This window comes from Apus apus, chromosome 10 (assembly GCF_020740795.1).
Source record: "Apus apus isolate bApuApu2 chromosome 10, bApuApu2.pri.cur, whole genome shotgun sequence".
Classification (NCBI taxonomy): domain Eukaryota; kingdom Metazoa; phylum Chordata; class Aves; order Apodiformes; family Apodidae; genus Apus; species Apus apus.
The window spans coordinates 20,424,457-20,442,851 of record NC_067291.1 but is presented as its reverse complement, the minus strand read 5'-3'; the positions used below and the strand labels follow the sequence as shown (position 1 = coordinate 20,442,851).

Below are 18,395 nucleotides of genomic sequence, written 5' to 3'. Positions count from 1 at the left end.
AGCCATCAGTCCCTCTTCTCCCAGGAGAAGGGGCAACTTGTGCATGCTCATCCCACTGTGGGGATCCTTCTGCCCATCACCACCAACCACAGACACAGTCCAAGGAGCAGGGCAGAGCCCTTCAGCCTGCTCTTGGCAACCCTTCAGAGACCCAAATCCCACAGCAACCAGCAAAGCTGCTTGTTTTCTCCTTATTTATGCATCTGGCTGATGGCACAAACAGCTGGAGCAGCAGAGGGAAGCTGAGGGAATGGCTCCAGCCACAGGAAACACCTTTGGGCTCTAATAAACACCGGAATAAATGCACTGAGCTGGGGAAAAAAAAAAAAAAAAAAGAAGAAAGAGCATGTTCCTCTGAAACAGGTTGTCACGTTCCCAACCCCTCCATCCCACAGCATGGATGGGCAGCAGCCGGGGGGGATGGATCCCGATGGCACCTACTCTGATGGTGAGATGCAAGTGATGCAGGAGCAGTGGCCACGCTCAGCAGGGGCCAAGGGGCTGCTGGGGAGACCTTAGAGCAGAGGAGACCACGAGGATAATCCCAGGGCTGGAGCAGCTCTGCTCTGGAGACAGGCTGGGAGAGTTGGGGTGTTCAGCCTGGAGAAGAGAAGGCTCCAGGGAGACCTGAGAGCACCTTCCAGTGCCTGAAGGGGCTCCAGGAAAGATGGGGAGGGGCTTGGGACAAGGGTATGATGCCGTGATGATGTTAGTACTGGGACAATGTCCAGGCTGAGGAGATACTGGACACACCAGGAAGTCCTACAGGCCAGGGCAGAGCTCCTACAGGGCTGAGCCACCCTCCATCACAGCACTGCTCTGATTTGGTCCCCCTCAAATGGGGCTGAGCTGCAAAAAGCCAGAGCAGATCTCTGCCTCTGCACCCTGGATGCACCCCACCTCCCTGACAGTGACCTGGGAGAGGGGGAGGAAGCCCAAGATGGGATTTTTGGCTGGTACAGTTTGTTTCAGGAAAGCCACTTGCCCTTAGTGTGTGGACAAGAGGCAAAGAGCCACGTTTCACCAACTTGTAAAGAGCACTGGAATGATTTCACAAATATCAAGGATTAATCCCACTAACATGGTCTAAACAAAGGACAAAAGACAGATGAACATTTCTGAGGCAGTATCTGCCAACTGAGTTTTTTCCAGCCCGGAAGGAAGTGCCTGGGATTTCCCTGGAGTTCAACTTTTCAATGATTTCTTCTTTCTAGAGCCCCCTGACTGCCTGGGAAGAGCCTTTCCTCTTCCCAAGCCACTGGGAAAAAAGCACTGAGCCAGGCCAGATGTCTCCTGGGCTGTCACCACCAGTCCCCATCCCTCCTTGGCCACGGAGCTGCCTCCTCCTGCCCCTTCACATGATCCCAGAGATGTCACGGAGCAGCCAGGAATGATGGAAAAAGCATCCCTGGCACCAACACTCCCCTTACCAGCAGGGGCCCCATTTTGGACCATTTTCCTCCCAGAAAACCTTCTGGGGGAGGCAAACCAACTCTCTCCTGGGCCCACGGGCTGAGAAGAAACACAAATCTCACACTCGTCAATAAACTATGCAAACAAGCACAATTTTCCTCCCACTCTGTTTCCCAACTCCTTCCCACCCTGCGAAGCCGGCGGAAAGATCCTGATGAAGCACAAAGTGTTTCTGGTCCCCAGAGCTGCCCTGGCTCCCTGGCCATGGGGTTTTAGCCTCCTCCAGCTTCTTGGAATACTGTTTCCTTGAGGGCAAAAAATATTGCAGGCTTTTTTCTCAACTCGAGGGGCTTTTAGGAAACTCAGAGAGGCGGAAAAAGTCTCTTTCGGGTGCAGAGATGGGTGGGTAACCATGGCAGGTGCTCATCCAGGAGAGTTATTTCACATCTCATTATGCAGCATCAAGAAGACTGAGTCAAGCCTTGATCCCAGCTTTTTTTTTCCAGCCAGGATCCAGCATTTTTAAGCAAAATAAGCAGCTGAACAAGAGCAAGCCTCTGACGGGAGGATGCCATCAAACCAACCCCTCCTACATTCATCCGCTTTTTAGTGGATGGTAAAGAGGGGAAAAGTGGCACATGGGGTATGAAAGGGCTGAGGGACCTGGAAACACAGGTGGGGTGGAGCCTATGGATAAGAAACCACTTGGGAAGATGCTGTGGGGTGAGTGAGGGGGGAAAAAAGTCGGGGCAAAAAAGGACTGCTGAAGCAATCATATTCCTACTTCTGTGATAGCCTGGATAAAATCCTTACCGAGCCCCAGCTCTGTGCAGGACATGAGCCACAGGAACTTATTTATCCTGGCAAACACGACTTTTCTAAAGCAGGGAGAGAGTGATCAGCTCCCACACCTCTCCCTCACTTGCTGTTTTCCACCCCAAGATCCCAAAATGTTCCCTGGGAAGGAGCACCCCGGGAGGCACGGAGCAGCATCCGGGCTCCGGCGGCTCCTTTCCCATCCAGCCTCTTGCTCCTGGACAGCTTACAAAACCACAAAGGTTTTTTTGGGAAGTTTATCCCAGCTGGGGGCCAAAGTTTTCCAAAAGAAAAGAAGGAAGGGAAAAAGAAAAGAAATAATAAAATAAAAGGAGAAGAAAAACAAACACAAACTTCTACATATTTCAGGCTCCAGAAAAGCGTTTCCTGGCCAGCGCGAGGAAGTGCCAGAGCCCGGCGGGATGAAGGTCACAGCCCGGCTGGGGATGGGATGAGGGAGGCACCGACCCCCCCTGGAGAGCCTGGACAAACCCTGCCTTGTTCTCCAGCTCCCAGGAAGTGGGAAACCAACCCCAGAAGGGAAACGGAGACTTGTTATTCAGGCACAAACGTGGCAGCTCACGGAGGAACATTTGTGACATCCCCCCTGCCCCGTGACACCCGCCCATCCACCACAGCTTCACATCTCACCTTCTCCCTATTTTGCCTTATATTTTAGCACACAATGCTCTAGAATCGGGTTTCTTTGCACTTCATATAATTAGAAGAGCAGTCCAAGTGATTCCCTTTGCCAGAGGATGGTAGCGAATTGGGCTGGAGCTGTGAATCCCCCGGGAATGTGCAGGAGCCCGTGTCTCACAGGGCTGCCGGCTGCAGCCCCACCTGCCCTCACCCAAGAGATATTTCTGTACAATATTTCTGTATATTCAGCTTTTTTGGCCACTTCCTTAAAGGGCTCCGTGTTTCCACAAGGACCGAGCCTTTCTCACCAGATGTATGGAGCTTTTTTTGGGATACAGGGTCAGATTCTGGGGGGAGGAGGGAGGCAGCAGCTGCTGCGCTTGATAAAAAATGGCTTTTTGGGCCATGCAAGCGCCTGCCCAGGGATCTGCAGAGCACCTGGGGGTGGCACAGAGGGCTGAGAGGGGCTGCCATGGCCCTGGGCTGTCTCCATCCCTCTCTGGTCCCCCTGGGGGCACTGATGGGGTCCTCACCTGCCCTGCTCTGCTCTGAGGGGCTGCCTCCTGACACCAGGGATGGACGTGGGGCTGAGGGAACAGTGGGTGCTTCTTGACCCTGGAAGAAAGGGAAACCTGCACCTCAGCTTCACCAAAATGGGCTTGAGACACTCTGGGTGCCAACATGCCCCAAGGTGCAGCCTCTAGGGCAGGTAATTAATTCCTTAATGATCTCAGGATTAGCTACAGCCCCCTGCTCTCATTGCTGGCTCCCAGACCTGCACTTAGTGCTGCTGGAGCAGAGATCTCAGAGCATGGGCTGAGCATTCCCCTTGCACCAGGGGGAATGTGGAGCCCCAAAACACCTGCCATGGAGGATATGGAGCCCCAAAGCACACAACACCAAAGATATGGAGCCCCAAAGAACCTGGTGCTGAGGACATGGAGCCCCAAAGCACCCAGTGCAGAGGGTCTGGGTGCTGGCAGCTGGCACAGGGACAACCCCAGCCTGCTCACAGACCCCCCAAGCACCACAGCCACGGGCACAAAGGGGTCAGGATGTGGTCCCCATCACTCTGGACCCCAACCCAGCCTCTGTGAGGGCTGCTGTGCCTCAATGAGGGTGCGCAGAGAGTCCAGGACCTGGACAGAGGGACCATTATTCTCGAGGGAATTCATAGTAGCTATTGTACGTGGGGAGTACGGGGACACTCCCAGCTGGGTTGTCTGAAGGGATGGCCATGGAGAAAAGGGACCTTCACCCCTGCATCACTGACAGCTTGGGCTTTGTCAGCATCCCAGCACCCTACAGGCCTGGAACCAGCCTCTTCCATTCTTCCCTTGCCAAAACCAAACCACTTTAACTCTGTGACAGAGTTGCCCAGTGCTGGCATCCCTGTGTCCCCAGCACAGGCACAGGGACATCCCCAGGCTGGCCCCAGCAGCTTTGCCATGGGGCTTTTTTGGCTGGAGGAAGCCTACAAGAAACCTGGGGGAAGGACCTTTGACAAGGGCCTGGAGTGATAGGACAAGGGGGAATGGAAGAGGGGAGATTGAGACGAGATCTGAGGGAGAGATTCTTGGTTGTGAGGGTGGTGAGACCCTGGCCCAGATTGCCCAGGGAAGCTGTGGCTGCCCCATCCCTGGCAGTGTTGAAGGGCAGGTTGGATGGGGCTTGGAGCAACCTGGGCTGGTGGGAGGTGTCCCTGCCCATGCAGGGGGTGGGACTGGATGAGCTTCAAGATCCCTTCCAACCCAAACCAGTCTGTGATTCCATGGAGGATGCCCAGCTTTCCCATCTAGCTGGGTCCCCATCGTACCACAGCAGGACCCCAACCTGGGCTCAGGTCTGAAGGGTTTAACCTTCTTTCTCCACTCTCTGCAACCGAAGCAAGATCTCAGCTGCTCCAGCACTGCCCTGGCACAGCTTCTCCCTGGGCAGTTTTTCTCTCCCAGAGCTTTTCCAAGCGATGCCAGAGGCTCAGCAGCCCGGCTCCAGCCGGAGAGCAGCAGTGAGGGGGCTTTGCCAAGAGCTTCGTGCTGAACAAAGGGAGCACAGGATTTCTGGGAGCTGAGCTTGGCACTGGTCCCCTCCCAGCTCAGGAACGATGGGATTCACAGATTTGTGGGGGACTCGAGCAGCTGGCTCCGTCACGTAGATTTTTGCCTGCTGCCAGATTCGGGTAATTAGACACTGACTCGGGAGATAGGAATCCAGGATCCGGCTCCTTCGAGCTGGGTAATGAATTGAACTATTCATCATTTGATAAAATTTCCATGAAAAGAAGAAGGGAAAGGGGGGGGGGGGGTTGACCCTGCCTTGCATTTGCAGGGTATGAATGGCAGCACCCAGCGAGCTGCTGGCCACAGACCCACAGCACTGAAGCACCAGATTAATGCTGCCCTGACTCACAATTAAAACTCATTAAAAGCCGCGGGCCAGACAAGTTGCCTTTGATGGGAGGAATCCTTCTTGGGACAGGGAGCTGCCGTTTTTAGACTCAAAGCAGCCCCTTATGCATGTTCCCAACCCCCAGAAACCCCACCAATGCTAAAGATAAGGGATCATCCAGTCTGCTGGAGACAAGGGGGCTTGTTCAGCCCATTACGGACCATTCAGTACTGAGGGCCTTGCTCCATCCCAGTCCAGCTGGTAAGCAACAGGACCTTGTCACCCTTTTCCAGTCATTCCAGTCCAGTGTTTTCTGGAGATGTTGTTCAGCTTGCACCTCATCCATGAACATCAGCTTCATTCACACCATTTGGAGCTGTTTCTGAGCATCAGAGCACACGGAGTGCTCCACCAAATAAACCTTCAGAGAGCCACCCAGAGCAGGCTCCACCCGTTATCTCTTCAGAAACAGCCCAAAGCCTAATTTCTGGAAAGCCATTTTCCCTGATAATGGATTTCCCCTCATTTTTAAGCTTCCTAGTGATTGAACCCCTACCACCTTGTGCATGGGATCAGCATTTGCCCCAGACACTCCCAGCCTACCCTTGCCCCCGGGGCAGAGGACACCACGACTCTCCATCATTTTGGCTGCCACCATCACGCTGGTGTCACCGTAACCTCCAATCAGGGGCCTCTGCAGTGATTAGGGTTTTTTTTAGGGCATCATTGATTTACTGTGATCATCACAACAGGCCCTAGTTGCTATTTCCTCCCTGGGTTTTGGTTTCAGCTTCATCTGCTCAGCAAACAAGGAGAATGAGGCATGATCTGGGCAGTGTGGCTTGGTGATTAATGCTAATGAGTAGATAAAAAAGCCAGAGGAGACTGTAGGATAACACAGGCTGACACACACCATGAGGCCTCCCAGATGGATTCCTCTTTTAAACTGCATCTTTTAAAAAACCCTCCAGTCATTTAAAAACTATATTCCCCAAATTAACACACCTCCAGGCCTCCAGGAACTCGTGTTCGTGATTAATTTTATTTAGGGCTTTGGAAACAGCTACTGGCGATGGGTGGGGACCAACTGATCTACAGCAGGGATGACGTTGGCCCTGATTCCTACAGGACCTTCTCAGCTGAAGGCCACCACCTCAGTAGCCCTTAGAATCACAGAATCTTGGAAAGATTTGGTTTGGGAAAGACCTTTGAGATCATCAGGTCCCCAGCCGTTAACCTGGCACTGCCAAGTCCACAACTAAACTACATCCTTAACACGTCCACTACTAAGGCCCACTACTGAACCATCTCCATAAGAAGTCCACCACAAATGTCCAGCACTAAACCAGGTCCCAGGATCTTATTGCAGAGCCTGGAGAAAGCCCTGGTCAGGCAGAGCTGGTGTGGCATGGCAACACAACCCAAAGCCATCCCATGGTGCCAGGGAGATACCGCAGAGCTTGGGCAGCTCCCCACGAGGAGCAGGAGATGTGGGCTCTTTTTGCATTTCCATCAGTCCTTCTCCATCCTGTTCATATCTCCTGGGGAGCAAACTCCCCCAGAAGAGCCCGCTCTGGGGCTGCACTGCAGCTGCTTTTGCATTTCTTCCCGTGGGAGGGAAGGGGGTGGCTTGGGACACGGATGAAACCAGCTTGTTTCACACACTGACAGCAGATATCTCTGACATCTCTGCCCCCTCCTTGTCTTCCCCCAGCTCCCCCCACAGCCCAAGAAAAGCTTGTCGTGCCTCCCCGTGCCTCGGGCTTGTGCCAGGACAGCTCTGCCTGGCACAGGCACCTGGTTTGCAAACAAGGATTTTCCTCTAAAGACGAATCTCAGGAATATTTGCAAAGTTTGTCAAATCCTGCCTGTGTCTCCTGTTCCCAGCACACCCGGGGATGCAGCCCCAGCGTGGGAGGAGTTGTTGCAGGAACACTGTAAATGCCTGTTCCTGGCAGCACTGGGAGCTGTGGTCTTTACTGGTTTTATTTAGACACAATAACTGGTTTTAGACACAATTGCTGGTTTTAGCTGGACACCAGCTGCTGGGTAGGATGCAAAGACCCCAGAAGTCCTCCGGGACTGCCCCCTTTGCCCACCCCACTTTAGGAACACAATGCACAATTCCCAGTCCCCAACCCCCCCTCCCCATTTCCCCGGTCCTGGGTCACTGGACCCTTCCCCAAGTCCCCACCTCACACCGACTCCCAGCAGCCAAAAACACCCAGAAAAACCATCTCCTGTCTCGTGCCACTTTTTTCCCCAGCACAGCAGCCTGGGCCGTGCATGCCAGCCTCATGCTGGTGACAGAGTGGTGACATTCTCCACCTCCGTGCTGGGGTCCATGTCCCAAATTGCCTGGAAAGACCCCGGAGCCAACACTGTGGCAGGTCAGGAGCCTTCTCTTGGGCTTCCTTTAGCTTGCATCAGGATAGTCCATATTGCAGGAAATAATACCTATTGAAATAGTATCTGCGGGGTGTGTGAGAGCTCCATGGTGCTTTAGAGAAAGCAGACTGTGCACATGGTGTGGATCTTCCCACTTCACACCTCTGTTCCTGGAAAATTAACAGCAGAGTCCTCCCCTGTCCTCCTGACAGCCTTTCCTTACAGCCTCTTCTCACCCTGGCTCTGAATAAATCTATTTGCACTCCAAAAAAAAAACCCAACAAAACAACTGTTAATGAGCCCTGCAAACCAATCAGCCTGGCTAACATCTGTGCTGCCTGACACCAGTACCCTCTTAGTTCTTTTAGCCCAACTGGCCTTTCAGGTCCGGCCACTGACGCCTCCCTCAGCATCAGGGAGAGCTGGGAACACAGTTTGTCTTGAACAGACACTGGTGGGTTTGTGGAGGGGCTGTGGGATGGCCCGAAGCAGCACGAGGTGTGTGGAAATGCCCGACAATGACCATCAAAGCTTGTGACTGCCCAGGGCAAGCCGGGCAGGGACAAGGCAAGTTGTCTGCTGAGGACAAAGATGGGAGTGATCGATGCCTCCCCAGCAGCATCTTCCCTGGGGAGCCTGGGCATGCTCCAGTGTCAGCTCTGGAGCATCTTCAGGCATCTCTGGTTGTCCCCAGCAGGCTCACGTGTGGCACCAAACACCCGTGGGGACCCCACCAAACCCATTCCCGGGATGGTGACCGCAGCCCACTGGGATGCTTCCAGCTATGACCAGGCCCTGCCAGAGCTGGGCCAGGCAGCCCCTTTCCCTGGGGCTCCCCGAGGCGGGGGGGGGTGCTGCTTCCCTTCCAGTCTATCAACCATTAGACTCATCAGCACGACCACAGCCGTGGTCTTGGGGCCGCGGGGGGTTGAAGGAGGGCTTGGGCCAAGCAGATCCAGCTCTGCTCCCCAAATCCCGTGGCTGCCAGAGCCCTTCCCTGCGGGCACTGCCGTGTCATGCCCCAGCACGCACTAATCCCGCAGGATGCTGCGTGCTCTGCTCCTCCCCCCAGGCAATGTCCCCCTGGCACAACCGCAGCCCTGGGAGCCCGAAGCGCTGCGGGAGGTGATCAGCTCGGCTCCCGAGCTGTGGGGATGGGGAGAGACGAGGAAAAAAAAAAACAAACCAACACAAAAACCCCTCGGGAAGCAAAACCCTCCCCATCCGCAGCCCTGGCGGCAACCTGGGAGCGCCGAGCAGGTGGGTAGAGGGTAGATTTGGGGGACCCAAGCACCTTCGCATCATCTCCCACACCCACCAGCTCTGCTCGGGGAGGGTTCCTCAGCCCCCCCGCGCCCCTTCCACCCCCACCCCCATCCTCCCGCTCTTTAATCCCCCCCAGCCCCGTTCCCGAGGTCTCTCCCCACCCCACCCCCGCCCCTAGACAAGCCGGCAGCCACCTGTAGAGATCCGGGCAGCATCTGCTGAGCGGCCGCGGAAAGCGGCTTAGTGCGGGGTCCGCCCGCGGGGGATGCTCAGCCCTCCCCCGGCCCCCCCGCCTGCTCCAAGGGTTAAAAATGCAGCAGAGCCGCGAGCTGGAGGGGCCGAGCGAGCGGGGGAGGCGGGGGAAGCAATAAAATACAAGAAAATACAGTCAATATGAAGCAATTAGATAACGGGGTGGGGGGGAGGCGGCGGGGCCCCGCAGCTCCCGGCGCAGCACCTTGCCCGGGGTGGGGGGACTTTCGGAAGGGGGGGGGGAGGGTTGGGAAAAGGTGACGGTGCCGGGAACGGCAGCGGGTCCTTACCTTGGTGACAGTCATGCGGGATGTGGCGGAAGGGGTGCGGGAGCTCCGCGGCCGGCGGGGATGCGCGGAGGAAAAGCGGGGGGTTGGGGGGATAAAAAAATAAAGAAGAAAACGAAAGGACGGGGTGGGGTGGAGGTGGCGGGGGGGTGGGGGGGGGGAAGTGGGCGGGGAGGGGGAGGCTGCTGGTGGGTTTTCCCCGCGGGGAGGAGCGGCTGCGGCGGAGCGGGGCGCGGAGCGGAGCGGCAGGCGCAGCCCCCGCCCGGGCCCGTCGGTGCTGGGCGGGGATGTCAGCCCGCCCCGCCGTGACGGAGCAGCCGGGGGGGCAGGGAGGCCAGCCAAGGAGCGGGGAAGGGACACACACACACACACACACACATACACACACAGCAGGAAAAGGGAGGGTTTTAACTCTTTACCCACCCGGGAGGCACCTGCTCTATCTGTGTCCTTCCCCCCTCGCCTCCCCCCGTGATGCCGCCCATCCCACCCAGGGTCGGTGGTGACCAGTATGACCAGTGTGTGTGTGTGCGGTGGGAGGGGGAATAAGTCTCCTCTGGCCGAAGAAATAAAGAATAAAAGCGGGCGTCTGGGCGCTGACCCGGAGACAGGCTGAGTCGCCAGTTTCTGTCCCGTGTTCTGTCCCAAACCAAGTCCCATCTTTTGTTCGTATTTTACCCATATTTTTGCCCCCTCCCTGGCAGTGTTGAAGGGCAGGTTGGATGGGGCTTGGAGCAACCTGGGCTGGTGGGAGGTGTCCCTGCCCATGCAGGGGGGTAGGACTGGATGATCCTCAAGGTCCCTTCCAGCCCAAACCATTCTGTGATTCTATGATCCTCCAGGAAGTGCAGCAGGATTTGCACCTTGCTGCCTGGCCCCGCCCACCTGGCCATGGCTGGAGGGTCCTACAGCATCCATAAACATCCACCCATGAGCTTCTTCCCCTTCACATGTAAGGAGATTATTTTTTTTTTCCCATTGCAGACGGTGACAAGTTACAACGCCAGAGACCACTTCCTTGTCCCAGACCTGTCAGTCCTATTACCTAGGGTGGCCCAGGGCAGAGGTGGCACTTGGGTGCAGAGGTGCCCCACCGTGTGCTGAGTGCCCCTCCACAGAACAGCACCCAAACACCTGCTGCGAGGTCACTGGAACAGGAGTAAAACCCGTGGAATTTCATCCCACTTCCTCTTCTCCAGCACTGAGTGAACCAACCTCCTGACAGCCCCGACTCCACACAAACTCAGGGGTGCAGGAGGCACTGGAGCATCCCTGCTAGCCGTGGCCTGTGTCACCTGGCCTTGCACCAGCCACCAAACACAGGCATTTTCTCACATTTTTATAAACTTCCCCATCACTGATGAGGGAAGCAATGCTTAGAAAAAATAGTATCATAGCTCCTTGTCCTCTGGTGGTGGGGGGAAGGGATGAACAAAGTAGGGATGAAACCAGCAGGATGCAGCCCAGGAGCTGAATTATCCAGCTGTTAGATTAGATGTTGCACCAACTTTTATTTAATTGTCATCGAATTAAAACTACTTGAGGCCAATACCAAATGCATTTCCAATTCCCCTTAACGAAAAGCGCTCTGCCGATAAACAAAGGATTTCCTTTTTATAAGGAGATTATTCAGCCAAGAGTCTGATGAAAGATTACTGAGACTTATTCCAGCCTTCCCATAAAATAGCAGTGGATCTGATAACAAGTGAACACCAAGACTGGTAAAAAAAATGTCTGTCCTCTGATATTCTTCTAAAAATCAACTGCTTTTAAAGATAAACTATGTGCTGTGCACTGGGCTAGGAACTGAGGAAGGTTAATGCAATTAATGGAGAGCTAATGACATTAGCCAGCAGAAGAAGCCACCTCTAATTCCCAGACCACCCAGCAATGACCTTTTCCCAACAAAAAAGCCATTTTTCCCAGGGGCTGAGAATGGAAGCAGAGGCTGCATGTGCACAGAGTTGATATTTGAAACTCAACAACACTTAGGAAGTGACTGACCCAGGGGACACTGAGACCTGGATAGGCCAAATGGGGAGAAACCAGGGTCTTGGAAAGGCTCAGAGGAACCACCATGACCCAATGGCAGGAGCACCCGGGGCCTGAGGGAGCCACTGGGATTAATTAGTACCAATTAGCTGGTGGAAACAACTCTCTTGGAGTAACAAGCTGGGCCAGTGGGTGTAGGTAGGGAGAGAAGGGAAAGGCTGCAGGGAAGGCAGGTGTTGCTGGGGGGCCCTGGTGCTGGTCCTGCTGAGGGAGAGAGAGTGAAGCCTGCAGCCTCTCCACATGGTGGGAAACCCTGGAATCCCCAAACCCCAAATGCTGCTGCTGGATGGTGAGACCAGAAATCATAGAATCATTGAATTGTTTTGGTTGGAAAAGAACTTGAAGATCATCCAGTCCAAGCATTAACCCAGCAGTGCCAAGGCCACCACCAACCCATGGCCCTCAGCACCACATCTACAAGGCTCTGAAATCCCTCCAGGGATGGGGACACCACCACTGCCCTGGGCATCCTGGGCCAGTGTCTCACTAGCAAAGAATTTCTTCCTCAGATCTCATCTCAATCTCCCTCTTTCAGCTTGAAACCTTCCCCCCTCATCCCATCACTCCAAGCCCGTGTAAAAAGTCCTGTACTGGTCTCACCAGTCACAGCACAGCAACTCCAACCCCAGACGACCCAGCTGGAAGAACTGTAGTGTGTTTTTGGATCAAAATTAAGCCAGGGATAGATTACAGGGGCTTTCTTCCTGGCGTTTAGCTATGAAGGTTTGTTGGGACCCCATTCAAGCCCCGCACTGGCCCGGCGGGGTTTCCCGGGGCTGTGCAGAGCTGCGCGGGCCGCGCCCGGGGACGGGAGATGCTGAGCGCCGGCCCTGAGCCGCCATCTCCCTGTGGCGGGGCACCCTGCGGTGCTGCCCGCGGGGGAAATCGGCGCCAGGCACCGGCGCGGGGGGGAGGACGGCTCGGTCAGTGCTGCCGGTGGCCCCGGGGGTCCCTGCGGGATGGCCCACGGGAATAACCCCGCGGGGCTGGATCCGGCCGTGCAGCCCCCACCCCGGGCTGGTGCATCTGCAGCAAGGAGCCCTCGGGGGGAGGAGCCCTGACTTCGATTTTGGTGCTGACGAGGGCGATGCGGTTCCGCCCAGCAGCCGCTCGGGGGGAGCTCGGTGTGGGGGGCAGCGGCGTGGGGCCGGCTCGGGCTCCCTCTCCCGGCTAAATCCATCCACAGATCTTCACGGCAGCGGGAAGCTCGCAAGCCCGTGAGCTCACTCTGGCTGCCAAGCGGCGTGAGGACAGGATGGAGGATGCTGGAGGACACCAGGGACACTGGGGGGAGGTGGGATGAGGGGGGGATGTGGCCGCGGACACCCCCTGGGGACACGCTAAAAGCCGCTGCCGCAGCACAGCAAACCCAGGCGGGCGGGTGCTCAGGGGGCTGAGCTGGGCTAATGAAGAAAAGCCCCCCTGAAGCAGGCTGGGGGGCTGCCCGTGCCCCCCGCCTCCCGCCGGGCGGCATCTGGAGCCCACGCGCGGTCCCGGCCGCGCTCCCGGCCCTTCCTGCCACGCGGCGCGTCCCGCCCTCCGGTTCCCGGCCTGGTTCGTTCACCGGGCGGGAGGAAGGAGCTGCCGCCGCGGTGGATGGAGCAGCCACAGCCTGGGGATGCCGGGGTCCCGGGCGGCTGCCCGGCGGGCTGCGGGGCCGGGCTGCGGGAAGAGCGCGGCTCCTCCTCCCGCCGTCCCGGGGGCCTGGCGGGCGGCAGGATCGCGCTGCCTGCAGCACAACACACCTCCTCGCTCAGAGAAAGCTCCCGAGAGAAGCCTTGCTCCAGCCAGCCCAAATTTGAAGTCTGGAGAGACTTGATGAGGGCGGCACTCACTGCCTGGCTCGCCGGGACCAGGCTCGGGGCTGGGGCGAGTGCCAGGGCTGAGCTGGTGGCACCACGAGTTACACCGCGAGGAGCTCAGCCCTTCTTTTGATGAAACTCTTGGAAAGACACATCCTCAGTGCACCAGGCTGTGCTGGCAGACGGATGAGAGTAGCGAGGAAGCCACTTTGCAACGGATAATTACTGTGTCACCAGGGAGCTCTGCTTGTGAGATGATTCATGAATGGAGCCTGCAAGATGCTGCAAGCCCTGGGTGGCTTTGCCCTGGGGACACAGCTCAGGCCCCAAATCTCCCAAACAAGGTGTGTCTACCTGGCTGGCCAGGAGAGGAGACCTCTTGGTGCTTGGGGCTGTCTGAGCTCCTCTAGCACAGCAGAGCTGGAGGGAGTTATTGTTAGGGTGGTCGCAATGCTGTGGTCAGATGTGGTGGTCACCATGGTGTCATCAGAGGTGGTGGTCCTGGTGCTGCTGCTGGAGGTGGTGGTACCAGTGCTGCCACAAGCACGAGTCATCCCAGAGGCAGGTTCTCCCTGGCTGCAGGTGGAACAAGTCTTCACACCTTTCGTGTCCATGCTCTTTCTCAGCACTGCCAGCCCCTTGGAAATGAAGGCAACTTGGTCCCCCCTTAGCAAATACTTGATTCTTAAGGAAAGGTCCATTCAGCTGGTTCTTTGCCCTACCAAAGATGAGTTCCAGTTCTCAGGGAGGTTCCCACTGCTGGTCTGGTGGAGCAGGGTGGCCAAAGCTGAGCACGTTGTTTGTGCTGGCTAAAATTACATTGCAGCAAATATAGCATAGATGCTGCACAGACTGTGCGTGGCAAATTGTCCTGGATTATCCCCAGAGTTGCTGCCGCTGGGAATTATACAGAGGTTAATGTTTGGATTTCATAGCAGATAATTTATAGAGAAGGCCAGGGACAGGCTTTCATCTGCTTTGATGAAGGTTCATCTGGAATAACAATACTTGGTGGAACCTGGCGCTCAGAGTGTGCTGAAAACCCAAGTCCTTCTACTTGAAAGCAAGATGTTTCCATTTAAAAACACTGTTAGCAAGAACAAACAACTCTCTATTCCTGAGTCTCCTTGCTCATCCCCTCCACTGCAGTCATCTGGTTCAGATTAGTCCTGGATTAGGTCCCATTCTGCTCAGGGAACTAGGAGGGGAACTTGGAGCTATTTCTACTTGTTTCAAGTATGAATTGAATGTGGTGCACAAATGAAAATGCATGAGCTTCAGTATGTGAAGGGAATCAAAGAGACATGGCAGCTCCTCCCAGTGAAAAATCACTTCCAATGGCACAGGAGATGGAGGGGGGAGGAGTTTCTAATCTCAAAGTGGTGCCACCAGTCCCCAGTCCCAAGAAAACTACCAGGACTAGTAGCAGTGACCCTTGGTAAGGATGAAGCTGTGGTTGAAGTTCAGGTTTGGGGAAGAAGCTTGGTTTGGCTGGGCCAACACTAGGTCTGGGGCTTCTCTGGCTGGAAGTGGAGGGTCTCAAGCTGCTCTTCTTCCGACCCCAGTGGGAAACTGTTTTGTTTTTTTCTCCAGCAAGGATGAGGAACAGCCTTCCTCACTCACCTCCCCAGCAAGAGTGTCAACAGCCTCTACCAGCTGGCTGGGAGGAGAACCCTCCTCTCCCACATGGGGAAAACTATTCCCAAGAAAAGCCAAGTGAGAGGCAGCCTCTCAACACCAGTGAGTCCAATCCAGCCCCTGCTTGTGGCTTGTTGTTTACATAGCACCGGGTTCAGAGCCAGCTCTCACCAGAGCTGCTAATCTGACCCTGGGGGACGGGTGGGAAACACTTCCAGAAGATGACAGAGAGAGAAGCAGCCCTCGTGTCAGAGGCTGGAGCAAAGCTGGGGTTGGGCTGGAGTGTTTTGGGGGGATAAGTGTAATACATCTTACCTATTTTTAGATTTTATATCTCCCTTGGGGGGCTCAGAGCTTGGCCCCACCTGGTGTCCTCCTGCACACCTGCAGGTCAGGAGCTGCTGCGGCGCCAGCGCCGAAAACCAGTCGCTTGGCAGGGACATGGTTGCAGTGTCTCAGGAGACAGCTTGTGCTGGAAACCCAGAGCTGATCTCCGCCTCTGGAGGCATTTCACCCCATCCTCAGCCTTGCAAGGGAGCTGCCCGACCCCTCCTGTGTTTCCACAGCCCAGCAGAGCAGCCTGTCACCCAGCCTGTGGCACCCACGGCTGGCTTGTCACCTGGCCCTCAGCACCTGTGTGATCCGAGGCATTCCTCCCCCTGCATCCCAGCACACCCGCCGCAGCTGAATCGGGGCTAACTGGGGTGGCAAACACCCTGAGGGCAGTGCGCTTTCCCAGGGACTTTCAGGAGGTGGCCGGGCTCTGGCTGCTAAACCAGAGAATGGTGGCTGGGGGCGCAAAAGACTTGAAAATTCGTTCTAGCAAGAAGCCCTGTGAAAGTGTTCACTGTCTTCTGGTGGGCTGGACACCTCGTGGGTTTGGTGGCTGATATTCCAGCAGGGGTATTTCCAGTGACCTCTTGGACACTCGGCTCAAGGACAGATCTGCAGCTCCCCCCGTGCTCTCCACATCAGCAGCTCTGGCCATGGCAGAGGAGGTGGCAGCAGGACCCCAAGGGAACCCTTTGAAAGGAGGATTTTGGTAAGAGCAGCTTTTCTGGCTCAGCCTTCCCGACCCAAAGCACGAGTTCTGAAACCAGGTGGCTCATTCAGGTGCCTGCAAAGAGCTCCCGAGCTTGGGTGAAATGCTGCTGCCCAAGGGAGGTGGGAAGCCTCCCTCCTCTCCACAAGACTCACCAATGTACTTCCCACTCTTCTTCTGTTTATGGGGGTGCTCCTGGTGCTCCTGCTCTCCCTGGAAGCACATGGATTTGCAGTGGCAGGACCTGAGGGACAGGCATGGATCAGAAGCTGCGAGCTGAGCTTTTGCCATCTCAGTTTGCTGCCAGTTCCTCTCTGCAGCTAAATTTTGGATGAAAGGCCTGTCCCATGCCTCATGCAAAGCAGGATCTAGCCCTTTTTTTTCAAAAAATACTTCCAAGTTTCCTTATTTTCTGCCCATATAGAGTTTCCTGATGGCAAACCAGAGGGCTGAGAGCATCAGGTGGTGCAAAAGAGAAGCCAGGGTCTCCAGGGGCTCTTCCATTGCTCTCTGCTGGAGGAAGATGTGGGATCCCAGAGGCAGCTCTAACCCTAAACCCAGGCAGGAGAGATTTAAGTGAGTGGCAAGTGGGAAACCCCAGGGTTGTTACAGAAAGCCAGCAGAAACCAAGCTGTTCCCCCAGCCTGACCAAGGTGAGGAGCCCTCCTTGCATAGTGGCTCTGCTCTGTCACTGTACCCCCAAACCAACACACCCCCAACTCCCTGTCCTCTGGCTCTGAGGCTGAGCTGTGGCTCCTGCCACGGGCTGGGTGTGATGGTGACCCACCACGTTTCTCCTGCAAAGCTCCTTGCTGCTTCCAGTGCCCAGGGCTAAACCATGAGAGACCAGAGGCTCAATATTGGGCTAAAACCATGGACCACAGTCCAGCTGCTGCCTCTCAACTATCTCCTGCAGGAGCTGTTTCTGACTCAGCATTTGGGTACCATGGGTCCCACAGGCTGTGAATGCATCTCAGGAGGTTCCCAGGGTCTTCATATAGTCCCGTATGGAGAGAGGTGTTGGATGGATACAGAAAAGAGCAGCAGAGAGGACAGCAAGGTGCAGGTGGGGACCTGACCCAAACCCCTGGGAGCTTGTTCCCTAACCATCATCGTTGGGGTCTTCCTGGCTGAACTTGCACTGCTCCAACATGCAAACACCTGATCTGGGTGGGCACTGGAACGGAGTCTGGACTGAAGGCTGCACTAAGCCAGGGAAAATCCTGCAGGGAGTGTGGAAACCTGGAGGATACGGACACAGATGGGAAAGCAGCCGGACTTGGGAGCTCCCCTTGCAGCACGGAGGGCATGGAAACAGGACTCCATTTTAAGCAGCATATCCTGGCAAGTATGCTGGGCTGTGGGAAACCAGCCCGGGCAATTTAAGAAGGGTTTTCCATAGCTCACGTCTGTCGTGTGGTGGATGAGTCTGGCAGTTGTCTCCAACATGCATTTTAAAGGGAAACCTGACCTGCCTTGGCCCACTTGCTCTTTTTCCCCTCGCAGCACAAGCACCCCCAGGTCTCCCTTGGCTTGGGAGCAGGAAAGGGGGGGTGTGTGTGACACTGTTGGGGTGAGCAGAGTGGTACCAACCGTGGTGGGCACCCGTGTTGCAGCCACAAAAGCCACAAAGGGTGACTCAGGAGCTGGGCCACAGCAGGGCTGTGCTTCCAGCCCCACCAGCTCTGCCAGAGCTCAGCTGTATTTTACAGGGGGAGTCATCATTGACCCCCAGACTCTCAGTGATGAAGGCCACAGACCCCAGGACCTCTGTGCCCTCCAGTGCCTCAGTTTACCCAGAGTGAGCATGGAAGCTGCCTCCTTCCAAGCACTGACTCTGGGGTTCTGTGGTGCTCTGGGGCACATTGGCTGGGCCACACTTCACACCCCCCAAATAAACATTCCTGAGCATCACTGCCACTTTTATTTTCTAAATGATTTGTTTAAAAACAGGGTTGTTGGGTTGTTTTTTTTTTTGGGTGGGGTGTGCTGTCAGCTGGGAGCTCAAAGGTAAACGAGCTCGTTAGGCCGCAAGTGCTAATTAGCAGCTTCTGCTTAAAAGGGCTGAAGCTGAGCCAGGGAAGGTGTTTTGCTGGTGCTGTGAGGAGTTCTGGGGTCCTACAGATCTCCTGGTATAGAGCCCTGTCCTGGAGGGACACCAAAGCCTTTCTGCCCAGCTTTGCACCTGGAGCAGGTGTCTTCCCAGGCTGGATCTGTGTGTGAAGGGTGCTGTGAGGAAACAACCTTATGCCTGGCTGTGGATGGTACATGGTGGACCATGGTCTGTGCTCCTGGGAGACTTGTCCCATTGGTGGCATCTGCTGGGTGACCTGAGTGACTGTGACAGTGGATGAGCCCTGTGCAGGCAGCTTGGGGTGAGTACTGGGGTCTGTGGCTGCTTGGGTGTGG

The 18,395-nt window shown here is 55.8% G+C and overlaps 1 protein-coding gene across 1 annotated transcript in view; it reads right to left on the bottom strand.

The window, feature by feature from the left end:
• Positions 1 to 9,589, bottom strand: part of CORO2B (coronin 2B) — a 34,698-nt gene extending 25,109 nt beyond the window's left edge. The window contains exon 1 of the mRNA XM_051628953.1: positions 9,456 to 9,589. The gene's annotated coding sequence lies outside the window, so the exon portion shown is untranslated. The remainder of the gene's footprint in view (positions 1 to 9,455) is intronic.
• Between the last annotated feature and the right edge of the window lie 8,806 nt (positions 9,590 to 18,395).